The following is a 25,792-nucleotide window of genomic DNA, read 5'->3' on the forward strand; positions in this document are numbered from 1 at the left end:
TGTAGCCAGAAATAAATAAATAAAATAAGTAAATTAAAAAAAAAAAAAAAGATGATGTACATAGTGCTCAAGTAGCTACTGTAGTGGACAATGTCCAGCCTAGATACCTCTACCAGGTTGGCACAGCATCCCTTTTTCCAAAGAATTGCCCTTGGCTATCAGGAACCTCTTTGTGGGAGGTTAATGTCTTCTCCACCCAGCCTGTAGTAAAGGATTGACAGGATGGGTACACAAGTCAAAACTCCTTGCTTAAAGGGGTACACCTCTGCAGGGGCCTCCCCTCCTCCACTCTTCATCGCTCCTCTTCCCCAGCCTGCTTCCCTCACCTCCTGACAGCTCTTTTTTTTCAAGGACATGCTTGGTAAATCACATATCCCTGAATTCCGGTCTCAGGCTCTGCTTCAGGGAGCTCAGCCCTTCTCCCAATCTTATTATTTGAAGACATGGTAAATGTGAGAGGTGGATAGAGAAAGGTGCTCATCCTCTTATGTGTATGCAGTTGATTTGCCCATGGCTGCTTCTCAGAATGCTCTCGCAATAAATAGATGCCATTTTGATGACTGCATCTGACACGTCTGTAGACACAAACAGTTGTTTGAGTTCCAACTTTCTCCAGTTCTGAGATGATCTTAAATATTCTCACCCTAAATCTTGGATTTATTGTCTTGGGATAGCTTATGTCACCAAAATTCTTGAGTCATAGAACTGTTCTCTATTTGTTCGGCTGAGAGCATTTTGCCAGAGCTTTCATTCTTGAGCCTTCCATTGTAGTCATAGGTCCATGGTGTTTTTGATGACTTGGAAACATAGTCTTGGACCATCTGGGCACCTCTTGCTATTCCTTTGTGGGAGGTGCTCTCTCCCTTCCTCTTTGCCAAATCAAGTCCCTCATCATGTGGAAACCACACTCCTAAAACCTTGTCTGAGGGACCCTACCCTTCTCTGCTACTCCAGCCATTCCTGCATCCCCCTGACATCCATCATTATAATTCCACAGAACTATGCCCAAACTTAAGGCACCTACAGCTTTGCTTTATTTAAAAATTAAAAAAAATTGTGATATAATGTACCTAAAGGGCACACATCCTAAGTGTGGTATGATGAATTTTTACGTATGTTTTTCCCCAGGAAACTACCACCTGGATCGAGATATAGAACATTTCCTGCACCCTGTGTGCCTTCTCAATCTGTTATCATCCACCAGCAGTAAGAGGCAACCACTCTTTGACTTCTAATAATACATTAGTTGTGCCCAGTCTTGAACTTCATATAAATGGAACCATCCAGTATAGATCTGTTCACTTTCACTTGTTAAATACATGTGAGATTCATCTACATTGTTTGTTCTTTTTTTTTCAACAGCACTTGTTGTTTGTTTTTATGTCTTACTATTCTTTATGTTTTGCCCTGTATTCCCTTTTACCTTGCATACCTCTTAAAGTACAGGCTGTGTCTTTTATATATTTAATATATAAACATATTGTGGACATTTGAAAATATTACACAGGTGAATGCTGACTAGATTCCGGTTCATATGACTACTTAGTGAAAGCAAGCTTTTGTCTTCTCTCCCTGGTTGCATGGCATGTGTCGTTGAAACAGTTGTATCTAGGGCTGAATCATGTTTTATTGTAAGAATAATAGCAGTAATAAATATTTATAGGACCTTTATCTGAGGGATTCAGAGTGATTTGCAGTTTCTAGTTTATCTTTTCATTTTCTTGTAGAGTTTGGCAGGAAAGCCATTGAGGTTCTTTTGCCGATGGGTAAACTAAGATGTTCTGAGGTTAAGCCACTGACCCCAAGTCCTAGAGAACATTAGTGGCAAAACTGATGGTATAATCTAGTTTCAGCTTACTCTCTCTCTTGGATTCAATCCCAGGCAGCTCTCATCCCTGGCAAGTGTTTTAGGATTATTCGCATGGAAAGAGATATATTAGTATAACCACAAATATCAGGAGAGGTTTAAAGTTTTGGAATTCTATCATTATTTGAGTTCTTATTATGGTGTTGTCTCATTCTATGTATGTTTAAGGGTTGATGGCCTGTCTTTAAACGTATTTTGTCCTCTACCTTTTGTGTTGCTTTTTATAAGTGTTGCTTCTACATAAATCAGATATAGGATATCATAAATTAACATTCACCAATACATGCATTTGGAACTTTTCCACGTAAATAACATACAACAGTCACTTTTCACAGGAAAAGTTTGAAGACACAGGGGCTAGAGAAGTGTATGTACAAGTTTTGAGAGGACTTGTGAAACAGTTTAAAGTCAAATCCCTCTCTTGCTTTCTTGCCCTAAGGTTGGATTTTGTTTTTATTCATGTTGTTTCGTCTGTGCTTTGTTGTGGAGGGGAGGAAAAATATCTTTCCCTTCTACCTTTCTGGATTTTGGCTGGGACCCCTATAACAAAAGACAGATGAACAAGAGAAAAGCATAGACACTTATTTCATGTAAGTTTTATGTGACATGGGAACATTCATAAGTGAATGAAGACCTGAAGAAACCGTTAATCCTGAGTGTTTTTACCCCAGGTTTGATGAAGAGTGGAGAGTTGTAAAATGTGATAGGACAGAGGGGTATGAGTTAAGGGTGGTAAATGGGGGGAACTTGGTGAGGTTCAGGTTAGTCTCAGCATCCCTCCATCTTTGGAGGTAAGGATGCTCCTTTCCTCAGGGTATTTGAGAGGGCATCTCTCACATGACCATCTTATTACCTGCTTTGGGGGAAGGTCAGAAAGTCCTTCCTGCACTTGCTGTTCTCAAATTCCTTCAGCTTAAACTACCCCATATGCCAAGGTGCCATATTTTGGGGTAGCACGTCCTGAACCCCCTCATTTGATATACTGAAAGCTCTTGATATCTTCAGCATTTCATTGCTTCTATATAAATGGACTGAAATGGGAATGTCTCCCAATTTTTAACTTCTTTCCATTTTTCTTAACCAACCCAAATTCATGACTGGGATAGTTGTAATTCTTAACTTTTAGGGGGATTTAACGAGAAGCTTTAAGAATAACAATATAATATGGCAGTTGATTCCCTGACTTTGAGATCTGTTTAAGTGTTTCTGATTCCTCAAGCTCAAATCATGAAAGTACTGAACTAATGAATAAATAACTATTCTTGCAAACGCACACACTATAGTGATTAACAAAAGATCTGGTGATGGCACATATTAAAATTCAGGTAATTATGCTCTTTCTCTGCTTTGAAAAGAGCTCAAAATGCTATGTAGGCACTGAGTCCAGGAAGGAAAAGGCTTTACAATCTACTTTGTTCATGAGATGCTGTAACAATAAACAGAACTGCTATTCTGGAAGCATCTGTTAAGCCAATTACATGGCAAATTTTCAAGTTCTAGAATGGGTGGATTGCAATTGGTGAAAAATTTGGTAACCAAGAGAAGACAGGATCTAGAGAAGAAGAGGGCAGGTGATGAACAGAGAATGTGTGGGCATGATCTTGATGCTGTCTATGTTTTATTGAAACCTGGAAATTAGACACTTTTACATGAAATATTCTTTTTTTCTTCACATAACAGTTCCCAAACAAACAGTTAAAGTGGTTTCAGGTGATTAAAGCAATATAGAAGATTAGTTTTCTTATGTATAATCACCTTTGCTTCTCCTTTATTGATGAAAAGAGCTTTTCTCAGTGGGTTGTGTCATCTATTTTAGATGTTGCCTGATCTTGTTTTTTAAATGGAAATCAGCTTTTTAATCTTTTTTAATGTAAATTTGATAGCCTGTACCAGCAATTATTCTGCTTTGTTGCAGCTCCCTCTTTAGAACTGTCTCTGTTTTATGTTTAATTGTCCTAATTGTCCAAATTTGAATAAACCTGGAGAACAGCAATGGAGATCATTACTTGTTTTTAAATTTACAAAACGGTTTAAGCGCTCCTTCCTGAACTTCCCTTTAGTTCTTTCCACTGTTAATTATGATCTGGAAGATTGGAAAACCTTGTTATTTTCCCCAGAGCTTCTACGCCAAATTATAGGTTTGTTTATTTTTGTTTTACTGCTGTATATCAGACTTCTCCTTCTTATGAACATGATAAAAAAGCTCATCAGAGAAAATTTACATTCACTTTTTAATCAGTACAGGATTTGAACAAGGGGGTATCTACATGAAGAGGTACATTCTGTACTCTTAGAGGTTGGAACCAGTAACTATAGTCCAGGAAAAGGAATTAATCCATTTCATCTATCCATCTATTATCCATCCATCATCCATCCATTCATCCATCCATCCATCCTTCTAGCTTCCAATCTATCCACCCACCTATCCATCCATCTAGCCATCAATTTTTGGAGGGCTTGAACTGGATGACACATCAATTCAATGAGATTATGTTCTGATTTTAAAATTTTTAGAAAATAAGTAGAGTAGACTCTAGGTCAAAACTGACTGAATATTAAAGTTGATTTTGTGCATAATTTAATTGGAGAAAAAAAAACAAAAGAAGATAACCAAAGGAAGTCTTATCTCTGTTTATGGAGGTTCTTGCAGCTTGTGGTTTTATGCTTTGGTTCAGATCAAGGCCTGGGTCAGGAGACAGTGCACTTGATTTAGCAATTGAGCATGAGGCTCATCTGTGTCCACACATCTATGTTCCACACAATGTCTCTAGCAAGACATTTCTTTTCTATCACCACGCTAACGAGAAGTCACCTTCACAGGCTCACTCAATACCTAGACACACTTGGAATGAACAAGGAGGTAGGTAAATTTTTGGTCAATCTGGCGTGCTGATTGGGTGGCATCAGATATCAGTAAGAGAAATCCTTCATGTAATATAGGCAGTCACATATAGATACATAGATAACTAGCTTAACTGATTTTTGTGGCTAGAATTACCTAAGGAGACAGAGCCTTGGGATGACCTTGGGCAAGACACTAAAACTCTCTGAGGTTAATTTCACCCCCTCCCCACCCCCATGGGGCCAGGGGAAGGAGTAATTTTCTGGGGTGCAGTATATGGAGAACAGACCAGCGTCTCAGTATTTTAAAGAAGCTCCATTATCATACACAAGGGCAGGTCAAATGAAAATGTTCTCTCATAGCATCTCCAAGTTTCAGCAAGTGAATTCTAGTCATGCTTTGTATTCACAGACAGGAAATGTCTATTCAGAAGGAATGAATAATAGATAACTACTTTCTTTGCTTTACACCTAGTTATAATTCTACAACTAACATAATTTTAAATGAGTTCCCTTCCTCCCAGGGATGTTTCATATTCGAGTTACATACTATAACCTCAAAACTCAACAGCGTGAAAAATCAAACAGCTGGGGAAAATGTATCTTTAATTTTCCCACCAATTTACCACCCCCTGCCCTCTTGCTCCAGATTATCTGCCTAGTTCTTAGGCAAATGGTATATTCTAAGTCCCTCTACTCTCATAAAGATGATGGACCCCAGCCAATCTTAGCTCCAGTTTTTCAGATCCAGTTTTTATTTGCTGGGGTTTAAAACCAAGGTTTACTCTCACAGTGGTATGTTAAATACCTCATTTGCTGAATCATACCTGAAATAAATTTAACAGAATTGTGTTTGAAATTGCATGTAGTGTTCATTTTTAGTGTTATATAGTTCACGAGTAGTAATTTATGTTTAGTAGCAAGTAGTAATAAAAACTTAGCCTGGTTTATAAGAATCGTAGATTATCTTATTATATAGAGTATATTAATTGTAAGAAGAAAGGGAATCAGGGTCAAAGAATAACAACATAGACTGGGAGGAAATCATAGGCATAAGTTTATTAACTGTTCATTAAAGAAGTGAGGGAACAACAGTTCTGAGAGATGCAGTGACTTGTTCAAGGTCACACAGCTGCTTTGCTCCAGAGTTGGCCCCAAACCTCACAGTTTTTGGCGTCTGGTCCAGCACGCTTTCCATCACAACATGCAGCCTCTTAGTTTGTTGGTTTTGGGTCAGAACTATAATTAACACAGGGCAGGAAGCCTAGATTATGAAAAAGTTGGAGGGGAAATCTAATGAAAATCAAGCTTTTATGAAAGTCGTAGGCAGTCAGCCTGTTCTATGATATATTCATGGTGTCCAGCTGCAAGTGGAGTTTGGCGAGTGGCTCTTCTTTCCTCTTTGACCTCCAGGTTCTCTTCCTAAACAGGTGATTTAAGAGTCTACAGTTAGTGCAGAAATTCTAGCAGAGTGAAAAAAGTAATACAGCAATAAATAACTGTAAACAAAAAAGTACAAAAATAGTAAAAAAATTACAGAAGAAAGTAATATAGTAAAAAAAGTAGTACTTTTTTCCAAGAATTCTGATGTGACATGATGAAGCAAAGGATGGGGAGCACACATTCCCCATGACAAAAAGTTTAGCCATTCCCCAGAAGTTTAGCCATGACAAATTAGGAAAAGTAGTATTTGGTGTCAAATGATAATATAAAAGTATGGCAGCTTGACAACCAAGATGGCACAAATACAAAAGGGGCAGGATTTAGGACTCTGATGGAGATCCACTGGCCACACAGATGGCATGAGCATAGGATGCAGCAGAGCCCTAAAGGATTGGAAATGAACACCAAGCCCACACAGAATCCTATTTAAATATATACACACAAGTATAATACGTGTATGCATATATATGCATACAGATATGCACATGGGGTTTTGTTCCCATTCCACAGCGTGGGATTCATTAGTTATATTTATAATATCCATTGATAAATAACATCCCCAGGAATTGCTTGGGATGCCAAATGGATCTCATTAACAATTACAGTCAAGACGCTAGGAGAGGCAGGCTAAGAAGTACCTCTTACAGAATGGCTCATTCCTCCCAGGTTGGGATATCCATTACCCCTTTCTTTATCCCTACCTACTAATAACCAGTGTCTTCTCACAAGATCCTGGTCTACTGACTCTTCTGTCTTGATAGACACTCTTGGAGAAGGTCCTATGATTATGTTATGTCTATTAACATCTGTATAAAAATTATTTTCCAATATCTCTGTTCAATGGTGATTTGTGGGGAGGGAGACCATGATGAGGCTGATGTATGGCCCTAGTGACACAATCTCTCAGGGGATCAGCTCATCTGAGTCACCACATTAGAGTGAGGACGCTGAGTGTTTTAAGTACTCCTAGACATGATCATTCTTTTGGTTATTGACTCACGTGATCAATTTCAGTTGACAGCAGAATGTCATCATTTTAATTTATATTTATCAATATATATTTATAATTTTACATTTATATATTAATTTATAGTTATATTTTAATTTCTACTGAATTATTTGCATTCTCTATCCTGAAATGTCCCTTCCTGATATCAACTTACCTGGAGGTGAATTTAATCAGAATGCTGACTGGTGAGCATAGAGTGAAAATTGCTTTGGGAGGAAGTTTTATGTAAACTCTAGAAAAGCCCGATGAAATATCCATACTCCACAACTGAATAGATGATTTGATGACCAGATCATGGAATCTCAATATTTGGTACTCTTTTACTATCAAAAGTATGAGTTCCTTTGGAGTGGAGAAAGTGGTGAGGAACAAAATTGATAAGCTATAGCAGAATGGTCCCCAAAAGATGTCCAAGCCCTGATCCCTGGAGCCTGTGAATATACTTTCCTGTATAACAAAAAGGATTTTGCATCTGCAGCTAAGATTATGGACATGGATTATCCAAGTGGGCCCAGTGTAATTCCACAAGCCCTTCAAAGCAGAGAAGATTCTCTGGTTGGAGTCGAAGACACGTGGTAGAATCAGAGACAGGAGAGGGAATCAGAGAGATTCCGAGTGTGAGGAGGGTTTGAAGTGCTGCCGCTTGTACTGAGTGTAGGAACCACCTATGAGGCCTGAAGAGAGGCCTTCAGGAGTGAAGGACAGCCCTTGGCTGAGAGCCATTAAGCAAACAGGGCCTCATCCCTGCAACCCCAGGGAGCAAAATTCTAACAACAACTTGAATAAGCCTGTGGGCAGATTCTTCCCTAGAGCCTCCAGACAGGAAAGCAGCTCAGCCCACACCTTGATCTGATCTGTGAAACCTAGAGCAGAAGAACCAGTTGAGTCATGCTCTGCCCAAACTTCTGATCCATGAAGTTGGGAGATAATGTTTTGTTTTGATGGTTTTTTTTTTTTTTCTTTTGCGGTACGTGGGCCACTCACTGTTGTGGCCTCTCCCATTGCGGAGCACAGGCTCCGGACGCGCAGGCCCAGCGGCCATGGCTCACGGGCCCAGCCGCTCCGCAGCATGTGGGATCTTCCTGGACTGGGGCACGAACCCGTGTCCTCTGCATTGGCAGGCGGACTCTCAACCACTGCGCCACCAGGAAAGCCCTGAGGGTTGTTTTAAGCCTTTAAATTTGTGGTAATTTGTTGCTTTAGCCGTAGAAAACCAAAACACTATGTTAGTATGTTTAAGTTCCATCTAAGAAAAATTATCTGAGAAAAATCATACAGTTGTGCATGTGAACACACACACCAAAACAGAATTCAAAGGAAAAGGACAGTGAAGCACGAGGTAGGTCATTCAAACACCAACTGTTACCTGTAAGATAATGAAAAGTAAACATCTGGTTCTTTGCATAACTGTGATCAAAGGAGCATAACGTGTTTTGCATACATTTGGAGGAAAACCAACTGCATCAGGATTTTCATCAAGGGAGGATTGTACAGGTGTCAAACCGGGGTCCAGGACACTGAGCCACTCCCTATGTTATAATGACAAGGAGGTAAATGTACAAATCTAATCTGGGTACGTAAGTAAGCAGTCATAAGAGTGCCCAGCAGAAGATACAGACCACCTCAATTGACATCCTGGGTGGGAACCATGGTGAAGTCAAAAGAAAGAGGAAAGAGGGAAAGACTTTTCTCTGGGCCCACTTTTTATGCTTATCTCTCATTTTCCATTGACACACTTTTGCCGGCCTTTCCTCCTGGGCATATGATCCAGGGCTGACCCATCCATATATTTTTTTCTCTCTTGCCATGAGGATTGGTTCAAGATGTGGCCAAAAAGCAGTCCAAAGAGCACGAGGACTTTTCTGGGAAGAGTTGCAAAGGCTCTCTCTCCACTGGTGTCACTAAACTGGTAAGATGAATGCTCAGATTGTTGGGGGTTCTCTCGCCATCTGTGGGAAGAGCATACCTGGGAATGAAGTCAACACAGACAAAGCAGAACTGAGAAGATGGGGCAAGACAGATAGTTGATTTTTTGAGCATGTAGATCCAGCTGAGCCTCTGGATTTTACTCTGGACTTTTTCAGTTGCTTCGTTCTTAAGTAATTTGAGGTGGATTTTTGTCCCTTGACATACAAAGAGTTCTGGTAGAACTGTTTCAGTTACCATGTCACTGCAGATGATTTGCAAATCTTATTACCTATTATCCCATTTCAAGTTGCCTTTAGAGTGTCTACTCTGGAGGCAACATTGACACCAAGATTTGAATGTGTTTAAAACCGAGCTCATCATGATCTTTACTCCTCTCTGACCATTCTTTATGTCCCCTTGGCCACGCCTCTTGTTCTGTTAGGGTTAGAGACATGGGAAGGGAGCCTGTTTCTACTAGTAAGCATTTCTTTACTCCTGCTTCTGTTAATGGCTCTCCCCTTCTTTGGGTATCTGCTTGTCCCACACTCCACATGGATTCGGTGGCTCTTCCACCCAGAGTTCGTGCACTACCCTTCTGGAAACTATAATTGACCCAAGGATGGGCACATGACCCAAGCTAGTTTTTAATACTTGCACCTAAATAGTCCTGACAAATAAATTGTCTGCCATCCCCTCCTCTGCCTACCTCCAGTCAGCCTGCTCCATTCTCAGATCCTATAATTTTGGGAGTTATTTTTCTATTTCCGTTTTTTTCTTTTCATCTAAATTGACAACACTTTTTTTTTTTTTTTTCCGTACACGGGCCTCTCACTGTTGTGGCCTCTCCTGTTGCGGAGCACAGGCTCCGGACGCACAGGCTCAGCGGCCATGGCTCACGGGCCCAGCCGCTCTGCGGCATGTGGGATCCTCCCAGACCAGGGCACGAATCTTTGTCCCCTGCATCGGCAGGCAGATCCTCAACCACTGCACCACCAAGGAAGCCCTTGACAACACTTTTTTCCTAATTATACAAGAAATAGGGCTTCCCTGGTGGTGCAGTGGTTGAGAGTCCGCCTGCCGATGCAGGGGACACGGGTTCGTGCCCCAGTCCGGGAAGATCCCACATGCCACGGAGCGGCTGGGCCCGTGAGCCATGACCGCTAAGCTCGCGTGTCTGGAGCCTGTGCTCCGCAGCGGGAGAGACCACAATGGTGAGAGGCCTGTGTACCACAAAAAAAAAAAACAAAAAAAACACACAAGAAATAAATGTTTAATGTTGAGATGTAGAGCATATAAATAGGTATATGACAGAAAATGCAATTCACTGCCTCTAAGGGTTCATAGATTGGGCCCACCTGATAATCTATATCCATAACCTTAATTACATCTGCAAAGTCCCTTTTGTCATATTTGTCATAGGGAAACAGATTCACAGGTTCCAGGGACATCTTTGGGGGGGGCATTCTGCCTGTTATATATAGCTTATCAATTTTCTTCCTCATCACTTTCTTCACCGCAAAGGAACTTTTGATGGTGGTAGGGTACTGAATTTAGGAATACCATTGTCTGTTCATCAAAGCAGTGTATTTGGCTATGGAGTAGGGATACTTCATTGGGTTTTTCTAGAGTTTGCATAGAACATCATTCCAAAGTAATTTTCAGCCTATGCTCACCAATCAGCATTCTGATTACGTTTGCCTCCCAGGTAACTTGGTATCAGGAAGGGGTTTCCCAGGATAGAAAACACAAATAATGGGGTCAGTAGAAATTAAAATATATGTTAAATGTAAGTGTAAAATAATAAATAAAATAAAGTATAAATATAAACTATTATCTATAACTATAATTATATTACATAAAATTTTAATCTATAATTAGGCCATTGGCCTAATATGCTGACATTTTAGTTTATTTCCTTTAAGTTAGTTTGCTTATGTATTCATCTATTTATTCAATTTTATTTTGATTTATTCTTATCTGATGCAATCAGAGCTCAGTGGTTGGTCAGTTCATTACAATATTCAGTTACCTTGATGTAATGGAAAGTAAATTAGGTTTACAGTAGGAAGATCTCAGTTACTTTGAGCAAATTATTTAAGTGTTACATAGTAGAAAGATCCTGGGGTTTGGAGCCAGAAGATTCTCGGTTAATATCCAGCTCTGGAACTTTCTGTGTAGCCTTGAGGCAAGTAACAACCTAACTGAGAAAATGAGCATCAGATTCTTTGTCTATGAAATGGGGCTAAGGATACTACCTGGCAGTGTTGCCACCTAAATCAGTGATAATGTGAGTAGAGAAGATATTATTATGCCTGACACATAGTAGGTACTCAGTAAATGGTAGCAGTAAGTAACCTTACAGTCTTTCATCTATCTTTTGATGTAGGGCTAAGGTCTTTTCTTTGAGCCTGAGTCTGCTGTGTGAAGGCTGCAAAGTCTTTCTTGCATTGAACACATCCATAATAGGCTACAGTTTCCAATTTTAGGCTGTTTAAAGTGGAGTGAGAACTTAGAGCAAAGCAATCTGAGTCAAGAATTCTAGAATTTTATTTATTTTCCCCTATTCTTTTGTGATGTTTTCCACATCTAATTGATAACATTTCCCCCAATAACTTTCCTTTATTGAGCCTTTCCAATGATTCAGTCAAGTTTTTATGAAAACTCTCCTCACAGACACACTTCACTGGTTTCCATAGTTGAATAGATTACATGATTACAATAACAAATACAAGTGGCATTAACAGGTTTGGGAAAGTAACTGACTTTAGATAAGGATAAAGGAATTCAATTTAGAGTAGAATCACAGAGTCTCTTAGAGAGGAGTATACCAACACAGGCTCATTCATTCATTCATTTAATCTTTATTTAGTGACTACTACATGCCAGGCACTGTTTGCCAGACACTACTATATGCTGGGCACCTGAGGATACAGAAATGAACAAAGCTGACAAAAACCTTTGCCCTTCTGGGGTTTCCATCTAGTGCTAGCAGACAGTGTCCTGGGACATCAGTCAGCGCATTTTACAGAGGGATTAATGTCATCAGTTAATGAAACAAGTTGGTCATTTAAAAGCACTCTTTCAGTATTTCTGTATTTTCCCTTTTTTTAAATACTCCTGCTTAACTTGAAGGGATTTCAAACCCTCATTCTCCTTTATGCCTTATGTCTTTTCTATTGTCAACTTATCTCAGGTTTTTTTCTGCAATGTTTCTTGACAAATAACAGTAAAGAGTCACCTTATGAATCTCTCTACCCCAAATATTTTCCTTTTCAATGCATCGCATGAGTAGATGCTAGAATCATAGTCTTTGGGAAATATATTCACCATCACACTCTGAAAGAGAAGGCTGGTTTCATGGGCATTTGACCTGTGTATTTACACAGCGCTCAGGCTCAGAAGAGCTCCACACTTGGTTTAATGCTCTCCTGTCAGTCTTGAAATTTTTAATAATTTTTGAACAAGGGGACCCACATTTTTGTTTCGCTTTGGGCTCTGAGAATTATGTGGCTGGCCTGCCTAAAGATCCTTATTTTCTCACTCTATTAAATCCAAACTCCTCTGCCTAGCCATTAAGGTGATTGCCCACCTTCCCGTCTCAATAACCTCTTATTTTAACTTCTCCTTGATGGAATCTTTGTTTGAGATTAGCCAGACCTGCTGCCCTTGCATAAAATTGGCTCGCTTCTGCAACTGTGTTGTGGCTTAATCAGCTCTTTCTGATGGGAAGGGGCCCTGTGTTTTCTCTGCTCCAACCTGAATCTCCAAACCTTTATAATCTGACTCAGAACTCCCCCCCTCCAACCTGAGTTTGTTTCCTCTCAGTATTTATGTAATTATGAATTTAAGCTTTCTAATAAAATAACCATAATAGCTACTCCACCTTTAGTGTTTACTGTGGGTCTCCCTGGCATGGAACTAAGTGCTTTGCATTCATTATCTCGTCTTTACATAGACTTCTGTGTTCTCTCTTCAGTTTGGGGTATGCTTATTCAGTAAGGTCTGACTCTCTATGTAGACCACATTTTCTGAGCCCACGGGTCACGTCTTCCTCATTCATTTGCACCCTCTCGGCACCATGCACATGGTGTTGGTGTAGTGCCAGGTCTCTGTGCCTATTGCCAATTGACTGACAAAATGTTAATAAAAGCTGAAAGTATAAAGTATTGCACTTCTTTCATCTACTGATTTTTTTTGCAGCTAGCTGTATCCTAGGAAGACTTTGCTGGCCTGAGGAATTTAAAAAGTGGTCTGTATCATAACTTGAAGTAATTGTTCTTTTGATTGAAACTAACAACTATATAATGCCTGCCAGGCATAATGTCAAGACATGATTTGATTTCAGGTTAAATTTGCAGCTAAGTTGATTTTGCAAAACATGCCCACATGTGCTCAGGCCGTATGAATGTCCTCCCTACCTCCATTCACCCTCAAAAGTGCACTTGTCCGTAGAGCTGGATATCCTTCACTTGTTGGAGTATTTGTGCATTTAAGGCTGAGGCTTCCAAGACTCATTAGAAAAAATTGTTGTTGATCAGCGTCTGCCAAATGTAAAATGCCATATTCAGATGCCCTTAGGACGTCCATAAAAACAGCCAGAAATAGGGCCATGGTATTTATCAAGTCAAGGGAGACTCATGCCTAATAACAGTGAGTTGTTTTATGCTATTAAGAAATGAGCAGACCTGTCAGGAAAATGTTCAACATAAGCTAATGTCAAACTTGCTGGAATAACTTATACACTGTGGGGTTCCCATCTGTGAAGTTGCTGGGGAGGTGGCTGCTTCCATGTGATTCTTCAGATTTGTCAGTTAAATTAGATACTCAAGGGCAAAACCAACAGACAGGGGCATTGTGGGATGCTCCTGGAGGATTCAGAATCCATAAGCCATGAGTAGGTCCTATTCAAAATTTTGTTGCTGATACTAGGGGTCCTATCAATTTTATAGGAAAGCAAGGGATAAGAGAGGAAGCCAGCAGGTCAGCCCTCTTGAGACTATCAGTGGCAATATGCCCAATGCATATTTTGTATGACTGGAGAGGAGGGAATGGCTTTATTTTGTTTTCCGGTAGGAAAGTCCCAGAATATTATGTTGAGAGAAGAGTTGGTAGGTTTTTAGGAATTAGATGTCTTTGCTGTACCAAGCCAGGCTACTATCAATAAAGTTATATTTATGAGAAGCTGATCGAAGTTTTACTAATATTTCCCCATGACACACTGATCTGAGGATAAAACTAGGATACAATAACAAAAAGAGGATCAAGTTTCTGTTTTGACCTCCTTTAGCAACTGTAAGGAAAGCAGCCATTTCATATGTTCTAGTTTATTTTTCTCCCTCTTTTTTATTGCCTTCCCTCTCCTCGCCCTCACCATTCTCCACTAGAGGGCCTTCAGAAGATCATGGGTATGGAGTAAGGATATCCTGCCTATGAAAATGTAGAAGGTATATTAACATAGTACTCAATACTGTCTCAACCCACATCCCCTCCTCCCACCAATACTGATCTAAAGTCTTTGGACCAACTTGGTAAGGCTCAACTCTTTCTTCTTTTAGGGTAAGTTATTTCCCAGGAAGTTCCTTTAACCTTAATGAAAAAAGGCTCCTGGTGAGTTTACTCCATTAGTCCCCAGATCCAACCCCAGATCCAGGTATGTCTGGACTGTAGGATGAGCACTGAGTCAACTGAGAAAGCTCCACTGCACCACAGCAGGATAACATCTCAATGGCTTCAAGATTTAAATGTCAGATGGTGGAAGTCAAATATTGTCAGGACAATCCCAAGTATTTTCCCTTATGATCCTCAGAAGCAGACCCTGAGACAAGGAGTCAAGTAGAGATGATATTTTTGAGAGATGAGCCTAGGAAACACTGGCAGTGGAGTGAGTAAGTGGGACAGGAAGGAACAAGGACAATAAAGGGTGCATTACCAGGCTAGTCATCACTTTGGGTAACTGGAGCTTGTTCTGCCTAGGAACCCTGGAAGACAGTGTAGAATATACCTCAGAACTATCCCAACTGAGAGTTGAGGAAGCTGGGATATGTATCCACCAAATACTCTCTGTCATTTTTTGATTCCAGGGGCATCAACCCTCAAGCACTTCAGGCTTGTCCTATAGGAGACCCGTCTCTTGAAACCAGAAAACCTAAGTAGAGAATTGCAGATATTTGCAGTTGGCATCCTTTGATGTGTAGACGTGAGTGGATATGGATAGGCACTGACCCAGCCTGTTATTGCGAGTGGGAAGCAGAGTAATTAATAATCAAGTTCAGCAGAAAAGCCACTTTTTGGTGGTTTTCCTATCAGTGCATTAACAAAGTTCATCTCAGACAAAAGAAAACTGGGAGACTGGCAAGGGAAAACTAAAATACTTATAGTTTATATAATTTCTGCAAGGTAACTAACACTCAACTTGCTGTTGGGTAGGTGTGCAGGAAGTTTTAGCAAGAGAAGGGAAAACTGATTGGCAGATGGGCTCAAAGAAATCTGATTGTACAATATACTTTGAAATTATCCATTGTGGACTTAATCTCTTTGCACAAACCCAAGAGTCCTTTAGCTAATTCCTTTCCCAATGAAGGAGGCAATCAATGTTCTTTCACAGGAGAAAATTACTAGAGAGCCTAGTATGTGTTTTGATGCCCTAATGAGGCACTATGAATTACCCAACCCAAACCAATTAAGTTTTAGCCCAGATAGAGGGCTACTGAGGAGAAGAGGACACAGCATGCATTTAGGACAGAATTAAGTGCTCCCATAGCCTGGAAACATGCTTGGGGGAAAGCCAAACCTTGTAGGCTCTCTGCCGTCCTTAAAGCTGGCAGTAAAAATGTGATCCAGCTCAGTGTTAGCTTTTGACAATTTTGCTTCTTTGGCCTTAAATTTAAAAAATGTCTGTAAAACATAAAATATGTTTTGAACATTACATAAGGCTATTAAGGGAGGGTGAATCATGAAAACCTGGTATGTCAGAGACAATAAAGTAAGCGAAATGAACTACCGCTGACTAGCTGCTTGACCTTGGGCCAGTTGCTCAGTCCTTTCTTGTCAATCAAATAGGAAATTATAGCCCAATAATGTGGTTTTGGATTGCAGCTCAATAAGCAAGCTCTAATCTCTTGGTTATGCCTTACTGTACAATGGGAAACCAAGCACTTATTTTCATTTTAATGTGATCTGTTCCAGTGGACTGTGACTTCCTAAAGCACCCGCCACAATACCTAGCTTGGCTTAGGGACTCAGGAGCTATGTGTTGAATAAATGTGAAATGAATAGTGGAAAAAGTTATTTCAAATATTATGGTGCACCTAGAAATATGTGAATAAACACACCATCAACACAAATAACTGTTTTAAAAAGAATGATGAAATTTGAATTTTTATACAGTCCATGTACATCAGTGGGGCAGAGGAAGCATAGCAGGAGGGTTTCCATTAGTGAGAAGTGTGTTGTGTGGTGACTGAGACACAGCCTTTGGAGTCAGGCATCCCTGGGCTGGAATCCTGGCTCTGCTACTTGCTAGCTATGTGTCCTTGTGCAAGTTACTTTACTTCTCTGGGCTTCAGTTTCCCCTTCTGGACTTTATAGTTTGTAATAAGGATCTTGTAACCTTGCAACATCTAGAAGGGCTTGAGGAACGGTATATTACTTAAAAGAGCTCAGTCCAAGATGCTCATCGTACATACACACAAAGTCTAAAGAGAGGTGCAAAACTTCTCCTCTGGTGAGATGGGGCTGGGAGATGCTCACCTCAGCTCCTTGCCTGGGTGGGCAAGTCAGGCTCTAGGGCTGGCAGAAATCCTCATTTGAGGGTCTCAGCGAGTACCCCAGTCAGAGTGCTGCAGCTGAGCCGAGTGGCTGCTTGGGACTACTGCTTGGGGGCTGCAGAAAGACTTGTTGGAATCTGACAGGTTATCACTTTGGGATCATTGGCCAGCTGCTCCTGACGTGGCCACATGAAGGCTCAGACTGTCCCAGTCTCTGAACTGAAGAGATCAAACACGATTAGCATATCTCTCACCACCATGAATATAGGTATTTCAATGAAGAGTATCAGGAGGACATCTACAAATCCCAGACTGGCATGTGCAAGTTCTAAGGAATGGTGGAATAATCCAATATACCTGGGTGACCTTTTGAGACAACCGAGACAGAGCTACAATAGGGCAGTGGCAGACACCCAACTCATAGCCCATCTTCTCCAGCCATGTGGCTCACAGGGTCTTGGTGCTCTGGCCGGCTCTCAGGCCTGAGCCTCTGAGATGGGAGAGCTGAATTCAGGACATTGGTCCACCAGAGACCTCCAGGCCCTACGTAGTATCAATCGGCGGGAGCTCTCCCGGAGATCTCCATCTCAATGCTAAGACGCAGCTCCACTCAATGACCAGCAAGCTCCAGTGCTGGACATCCCATGCCAAAAAACTAGCAAGACAGGAACACAAAACCTCCCATTAGCAGAGAGGCTGCCTAAAATCATTCTAAGTTCACAGACACCCCAAAACACAACACCAGATGTGGTCCGGCCCACCAGAAAGACAAGATCCAGCTTCATCCACCAGAACACAGGCACCAGTCCCCTTCACCCGGAAGCCTGCACAACCCACTGAACCAACCTTACCCACAGGCACACACCAAAGACAATGGGAACTACGAACATGCAGCCTGCGAAAAGCAGACCCCAAACACAGTAACTTAAGGAAAACGAGAAGACAGAGAAATACACAGCAGATGAAAGAGCAAGATAAAAACCCACCAGACCAAAGAAATGAAGAGGAAATGATCAGTCTACCTGAAAAAGAATTCAGAATATTGATAGTAAAGATGATCTAAGATCTTGGAAATAGAATGGAGAAACTACAAGAAACGTTTAACAAGGTCCTAGAAGAAGTAAAGAACAAACAAACAATGATGAACAACACAATAAATTAAATTAAAAATTCTCTAGAAGAAATCAACAACAGAATAACTAATGCAGAAGAACGGATAAGTGACCTAGAATATAAAATAGTGGAAATAACTACTGCAGAGCAGAATAAAAAAAAAAAAAAATGAAAAGAACTGAGGACAGTCTCAGAGACCTCTGGGACAACATTAAACACACCAACATTCGAATTATAGGGGTCCCAGAAGAAAAAGAGAAAAGAGAAAGGGACTGAGAAAATATTTGAAGAGATTATAGTTGAAAACTCCCCTAATATGGGAAAGGAAATAGTCAATCAAGTCCAGGAAGCACAGAGAGCTCCATACAGGATAAATCCAAGGAGAAACATGCCAAGACACATATTAATCAAACTATCAAAAATTAAATATAAAGAAAAAATATTAAAAGCAGCAAGGGAAAAGCAACAAATAACATAAAAGGGAATGCCCATAAGGTTAACAGCTAATCCTTCAGCAGAAACTCTACAAGCCAGAAGGGTGTGGCAGAACATATTTAAAGTGATGAAAGGGAAAAACCTGCAACCAAGATTACCCTACCAGGCAAGGATCTCATTCAGATTCAACAGAGAAATTAAAATCTTTACAAACAAGCAAAAGCTAAGAGAATTCAGCACCACCAAACCAGCTTTACAACAAATGCTAAAGGAATTTCTCTAGGCAGGAAACACAAGAGAAGGAAAAGTCCTACAGTAACAAACCCAAAACAATTAAGAAAATGGTAATAGGAACATACATATCAATAACTACCTTAAATGTAAATGGATTAAATGCTTCAACCAAAAGACATAGGCTGGCTGAATGCATACAAAAACAAGACCCATATATATGCTGTCTACAAGAGACCCACTTCAGACCCAGGGACACATACAGACTGAAAGTGAGGGGTTGGAAAAAGATATTCCATGCAAATGGAAATCAGAAGAAAGCTGGAGTAACAATTCTTATATCAGACAAAATAGACTTTAAAATAAAGACTATTATAAGAGACAGAGAAGGACACTACATAAAGAACAAGCAATCAATCCAAGAAGAAGATATAACAATTGTAAATATTTATGCACCCAACATAGGAGCACCTCAATACATAAGGCAAATGCTAACAGCCATAAAAGGGGAAATCGACAATAACACAATAATAGAGGGGACTTTAACACCCTCTGTCACCAATGGACAGATCATCCAAAATGAAAATAAATAAGGTAACAGAAACTTTAAATGACACATTAAACACGATGGACTTAATTGATATTTATAGGACATTCCATCCAAAACAACAGAATACACTTTCTTCTCAAGTGCTCATGGAACATTCTCCAAGACAGATTATATCTTGGGTCTCAAATCGAGCCTTGGTAAATTTAAGAAAATTGAAATTGTATCAAGTATCTTTTCCAACCACAACACTATAAGACTAGATATCAATTACAAGAAAAAAACTGTAAAAAATACAAACACATGGAGGCTAAACAATACACTACTAAATAACCAGGAGATCACTGAAGAAATCAAAGAGGAAATAAAAAACTACCCAGAAAAAAATGACAAAGAAAACACGACAACCCCAAACCTATTGGACACAGCAAACACAGTTCTAAGAGGGAAATTTATAGCAATACAATCCTACCACAAGAAAGAAGAAACATCTCAAATAAGCAACCTAACCTTACACCTAAAGTAATTAGAGAAAGAAGAACAAAAATCCCCCAAAGTTAGCAGAAGGAAAGAAATCATAAAGATCAGATCAGAAATCAATGAAAAAGAAGTGAAGGAAACAATAGCAAAGACCAATAAAACTAAAAGCTGGTTCTTTGAGAAAATAAACAAAATTGATGAACCATTAGCCAGAGTCATCAAGAAAAAACGGGAGAAGACTCAAATCAACAGAATTAGAAATAAAAAAGGAGAAGTAACAACTGACACTGCAGAAGTACAAAGGATCATGAGAGATTACTACAAGCAACTATATGCTAATAAAATGGACAACCTGGAAGAAATGGACAAATTCTTAGAAAAGCACAACCTTTTGTGCTTTTCTAAGCACAAGCCCTGAAATTGAAACTGTGATTAAAAATCTTCCAACAAACAAAAGCCCAGGACCAGGTGGCTTCACAGGAGAATTCTATCAAACCTTTAGAGAAGAGCTAACACCTATCCTTCTCAAACTCTTCCAAATTATAGCAGAGGGAGGAACACTCCCAAACTCATTCTACGACGCCACCATCACCCTGATACTAAAACCAGACAAAGATTTCACAAGAAAAGAAAACTTCAGGCCAATATCACTGATGAACATCGATGCAAATATCCTCAACAAAATACTAGCAAACAGAATCCAACAGCACATTAAAAGGATCATACACCCTGATCAAGTGGGGTTTATCCCAGGAATGCAGGGATTCTTCAATATACGCAAACCAATCAATGTGATAAACCGTGTTAACAAACTGAAGGATAAAAACCATATGATCATCTCAATAGATGCAGAAAAATCTTTCTACAAAATTCAACACCCATTTATGATAAAAACCCTCCAGAAAGTAGGCATAGAGGGAACTTACCTCAACATAATAAAGGCCATGTATGACAAACCCACAGCCAACATCATTCTTATTGGTGAAAAACTGAAATCATTTCCTCTCAGATCACGAACAAGACAAGGTTGTCCACTCTCACCACTATTATTCAACATAGTTTTGGAAGTTTTAGCCACAGCCATCAGAGAAGAAAAAGAAATAAAAGGAATCCAAATTGGAAAAGAAGAAGTAAAACTGTCACTGTTTGCCGATGACATGATACTATATATAGAAAATCCTAAAGATGCTACCAGAAAACTACTAGAGCTAATCAGTGAATTTGGTAAAGTAGCAGGATACAGAATTAATGCACAGAAATCTCTTGCATTCCTATACACTAATGATGAAAAATCTGAAAGAGAAATTAAGGAAACACTCCCATTTACCATTGCAACAAAAAGAATAAAATACCTAGGAATAAACCTACCTAAAGAGGCAAAAGACCTGTATGCAGAAAATCATTAAGTCACCAATGAAAGATATTAAAGATGGTACAAACAGATGGAGAGATATACCATGTTCTTGGATTGGAAGAATCAACATTGAGAAAATGACTATACTACCCAAAGCAGTCTACAGATTCAGTGCAATCCCTATCAAACTACCAATGGCATTTTTCACAGACCTAGGACAAAAAATTTCACAATTTGTATGGAAACACAAAAGCCCCCAAATAGCCAAAGCAATCCTGAGGAAGAAAAACGAAGCTGGAGGAATCAGTCTCCCTGACTTCAGACTATACTACAAAACTACAGTAATCAAGACAGTATGGTACTGGCACAAAAACAGAAATATAGATCAATGGAACAGGATAGAAAGCCCAGAGATAAATCCATGCACATTTGGTCACCTTATCTTTGATAAAGGAGGCAAGAATATACAATGGAGAAAAGGCAGCCTCTTCAATAAGTGGTTCTAGGAGAACTGGACAGCTACATGTAGAAGAATGAAATTAGAACACTCCCTAACACCATACACAAAAATAAACTCAAAGTGGATTAAAGACCTAAATGTAAGGCTAGACACTAAATACTCTTAGAGGAAAACATAGGCAGAACACTCTATGACATACATCACAGCAAGATTCTTTTTGACTCACTTCTAGAGAAAGGGAAATAAAAACAAAATAAATAAATAGGACCTAATGAAACTGAAAAGCTCTTGCACAGCAAAGGAAACCATAACCAAGATAAAAAGACAACCCTCAGAATGGGAGAAAATATTTTCAAATGAAGCAACTGACAAAGGATTAATCTCCAAAATATACAAGCAGCTCATGCAGCTCAATATCAAAAAAAACAAACCAGCAAATCCAAAAATGGGCAGAAGACCGAAATAGACATTTCTCTAAAGAAGATTTACAGATTGCCAACAAACATGTGAAAGGATGCTCAACGTCACTAATCATTAGAGAAATGCAAATCAAAACTACAATGAGGTATCACCTCACACCAGTCAGAATGGCAATCATCAAAAAGTCTACAAACAATAAATGCTGGAGAGGGTGTCGAGAAAAGGGAACACTTTTGCATTGTTGGTGGGAATGTAAATTGTTACAGCCACTATGGAGAACAGTATGGAGGTTCCTTAAAAAACTAAAAATAGACCTACCGTACGACCCAGCAATCCTACTACTGGGCATATACCCTGAGAAAACCATAATTCAAAAAGAGTCATGTACCACACTATTCATTGCAGAAGTATTTACAATAGCCAGGACATGGGAGCAACCAAAGTGTCCATCGACAGATGAATGGGTAAAGAAGATGTGGCACATATATACAATGGAATATTACTCAGCCATAAAAATAAATGAAATTGTGTTATTTGTTGTGAGGTGGATGGACCTAGAGACTGTCATACTGAGTGAAGTAAGTCAGAAAGAGAAAAATACCGTATGCTAACACATATATATGGAATCTAAAAAAAAAAAAAAAAAAAAAACGGTTCTGAAGAACCTAGCAGCAGGACAGGAATAAAGATGCAGATGTGGAGAGTGGACTTGAAGACATGGGGAGGGGGAGGGGTGGGCTGGGACAAGGTGAGAGAGTGGCATGGACATATATACACTACCAAATGTAGAATAGATGGTTGGTGGGAAGCAGCTGCATGGCACAGGGAGATCAGCTTGGTGCTTTGTGAACACCTAGAGGGGTGGGATAGGGAAGGTGGGAGGGAAACACAAGAGGGAGGGGATATGGGGATATGTGTATACATATGGCTGATTCACTTTGTTATACAGCAGAAGTTAACATTGTAGAGCAATTATACTCCAATAAAGATGTTAAGAGGAAAAAAAAACTGTCTTCCATTGAGTTTGCTTTTTGGGTCTACTGGGTCCATTTTGATGGGTATCAAAGCAGACTTTTTTTCCCGATATCGTTCTCTCTCTTTTTTTTTTTTTTTTTTTTTTGCGGTACGCGGGCCTCTCAGAGCTGTGGCCTCTCCCGTTGTGGAGCACAGGCTCCGGCTGCGCAGGCTCAGCGGCCATGGCTCACAGGCCCAGCCGCTGCGCGGCATGTTGGATCGTCCCGGACTGGGGCACGAACCCATGTCCCCTGCATCGGCAGGCAGACTCCCAACCACTGTGCCACCAGGGAAGCCCCTAAGTAGGGTTTTATATCTTGTCTACCTTCTTGAAATGTATGTCCATTTCAGGGCCACTGGTATGTGAGTACCTTCTTCTGGAGGAATTCCACAACCCCCTTCCCAGCCCATGACCATGGAAATGATCAACAACCACTTGTTCCAGAAATCCTGAGAACCATTCTTTTAGGTCACTTTACATAGAGGCTACCCATGGGAAAGCTTTTGAAAAATATCTATTTAATCTTCTATTATGAAATAATTAACTACTCAGTTTGCTTTTTGTTTATGAGTTTCAAGAATTTTAGCAGTGGAAGGATCTTAAAGCAAATGTAGTCCAACTCCCCTTTACTTTAAAGAAGAGAAAATGTAAACTTTGGTTTGCTGCAAATCCTTCATATCTTTTTTTTTTTCTCCTTCCAGTATTTCTGGATGCCAAGAGCTTTGTTTGGGGGGGAAAATCTAAAAATTACATGCCTGTAGACTATTTTGTGCAGACTGATATTTTAAAAAATTCCTTAAGATAAATCAAAATTCACAGTTGAAGTTATGTAGCTGCTTCGTGAGCTAGTGACATGGCATAATGCTTAATATAGCTTATTTTTATTTATTTTTTTACACCCATGTAATAACAAAAAGACACAATGACATCGAGAGCCATAAAGCCAAACAACTCTCCCATTTCATTTTACAGCACAAGGTGGGAAAAGGCACAATTTGGTATCCTGACCATTTTTATAGGGGTTCAGAGACAGGTTAGACATGTCTGAAATATGTCCTTCAATTCTTAGAACTCTTTCAGGCATTCCTACTGAAGGATGTTCCTTGGAGAAATACTCCTATAAATACAGGATGTTTTCATTACTGCATGTGGTTGATTCAGCCTGTTGGCTACATGACAATGAGAAGAAGTGCCTGAGAAACGACTTCATATAGACCACGTTCAAACAGTCCCTAGAGCTCCCCAGATTAGAATGACTCTAGTGGGAGTGCTTGGAAATGAATGTTCATATATCACTGGGGTCTTTAAAAAAAGGTTTAAGGTTCTGTAGGCTGTCTCCCTTAGTGCAGTGAAATGATAGAATGATAGCATGTATGGAGATGAATTTCTGCCTATGAAAATTTTCACTTCTTACTGAAGAAAGCTACAAAATCAATAACTCAGATAGAAAGACAACAAAACAAAACAAATCCCCCACCCCCAAGCCAAAACCAAAACAAAAGACAAACCCATGCAAGGAGAGAGCAGGAGGATTTATTTGGGAACAAATAGTAAATAATGGGGTCATATATTGTAGGTTCAATTTGGGTGTTTTCTTTAGGGCTGTAGAGTTACCTGCCAATGGAGTGGAAGCTAGGCCTTTAAAGCATCGTATGTTATTTTAAATAATAACAATAATAATATTCCATGTTTATGCACCTCCTTACAATTTTCAAATATTTTTACTTCTTTTTTTGAGCCCCCAAATAATCTTAGAAGATGGGGTATATTTTTATAGATGATGAACCTAAAGCTCAGAAAGATGAAGGGACTTACCCAAGGTTGCACAGCGAACAGGTCTCTAGATCTTCTGACTCTCAATCCAGTGATTTTTCTACCATCCCACACTGACAAATAAAATACTGCTTCTCTGTTTCTGTAATATTGCCAGTGTTGTAAAACTATTACAACGCCCCCCTTCCCTGATCAAAAGTTAACTTCTGTTTATTGAATAGAGATTTTATGATGTGAAAGATTGAGGAATACAGTGCTCTTGATACTGGGTGAGGAAGGAATTGACTTAGGGATGCATCACTTTTGGAGAGATGTTGAATTGGTAGTGAAACATGCAATTTTGTAGTAGCTTATTGCAAATCTATAGAAAATAATGGGCAGGTTGGAGAAAAGCAGAATTGTGAATTCAGAAAATTATTTACTATAATTAGATTGGTCTGTGGGTGGGATAAAACTTATGAAGAATGCTAACCTTTGCCTGCCAAGACAGGAGTAATACAATCTCATGTGTGGAATAAAACTAATTACCATCAGGAAGGATTTTCTCTCTCTCTCTTTGCTTGTTATTGCCCTGGGTATTATAACAATTTCTATCTGACTATCTATCTTTATTTTTTTTCTTGCAACACCCTAAACAATTTAGGAACTGTTTCAGAGAAGTTTAAGAAAACAAAAACAGAAATAAGGCTGTAGAAGAATGGATTCTAGCTTGATGTAGAAAGCTCATCACTTATGAACATGTCTGTCCTTTTTTTTTTTTTTGTGGTACACGGGTCTCTCACTGCTGTGGCCTCTCCCATTGCAGAGCACAGGCTCCGGACGCGCAGGCTCAGTGGCCATAGCTCACGGGCCCAGCCGCTCTGCGGCATGTGGGATCTTCCCGGACCGGGGCACGAACCGTGTCCCCTGCATCGGCAGGCGGACTCTCAACCACTGTGCCACCAGGGAAGCCCCCATGTCTGTTCTTTTTAAAGAGAATGTATTTAAAGCTGAATTGAAGGGTGATTTCTGGGTATTTAGTAGGTATAAAAACCAACTGACCATAGAACAAAAAACAAAACAAAACAAAACACAGATCCACAAATGAAAAACACTACCAACTCACTATGACATGCAGTTAAAAGATGGGC

The 25,792-nt window shown here is 39.7% G+C and overlaps 1 protein-coding gene across 20 annotated transcripts in view; it reads left to right on the top strand.

Moving 5' to 3' along the window:
• LOC132495108 (uncharacterized) overlaps positions 1 to 25,792 on the top strand; it is a 310,462-nt gene that overhangs the window by 69,016 nt on the left and 215,654 nt on the right. For 2 of the 20 annotated variants that reach the window (XM_060106724.1, XM_060106725.1), the window contains exon 3: positions 8,972 to 9,069. The exons of 16 other annotated variants lie outside the window; for them this stretch is intronic. The gene's annotated coding sequence lies outside the window, so the exon portion shown is untranslated. Of the gene's footprint in view, positions 1 to 8,971; positions 9,070 to 13,268; positions 13,318 to 25,792 lie in introns of all 20 variants that reach the window. 2 more of the 20 variants (XM_060106726.1, XM_060106728.1) reach the window with 1 other exon arrangement.

Source organism: Mesoplodon densirostris, chromosome 8, assembly GCF_025265405.1.
Source record: "Mesoplodon densirostris isolate mMesDen1 chromosome 8, mMesDen1 primary haplotype, whole genome shotgun sequence".
Lineage (NCBI taxonomy): Eukaryota > Metazoa > Chordata > Mammalia > Artiodactyla > Ziphiidae > Mesoplodon > Mesoplodon densirostris.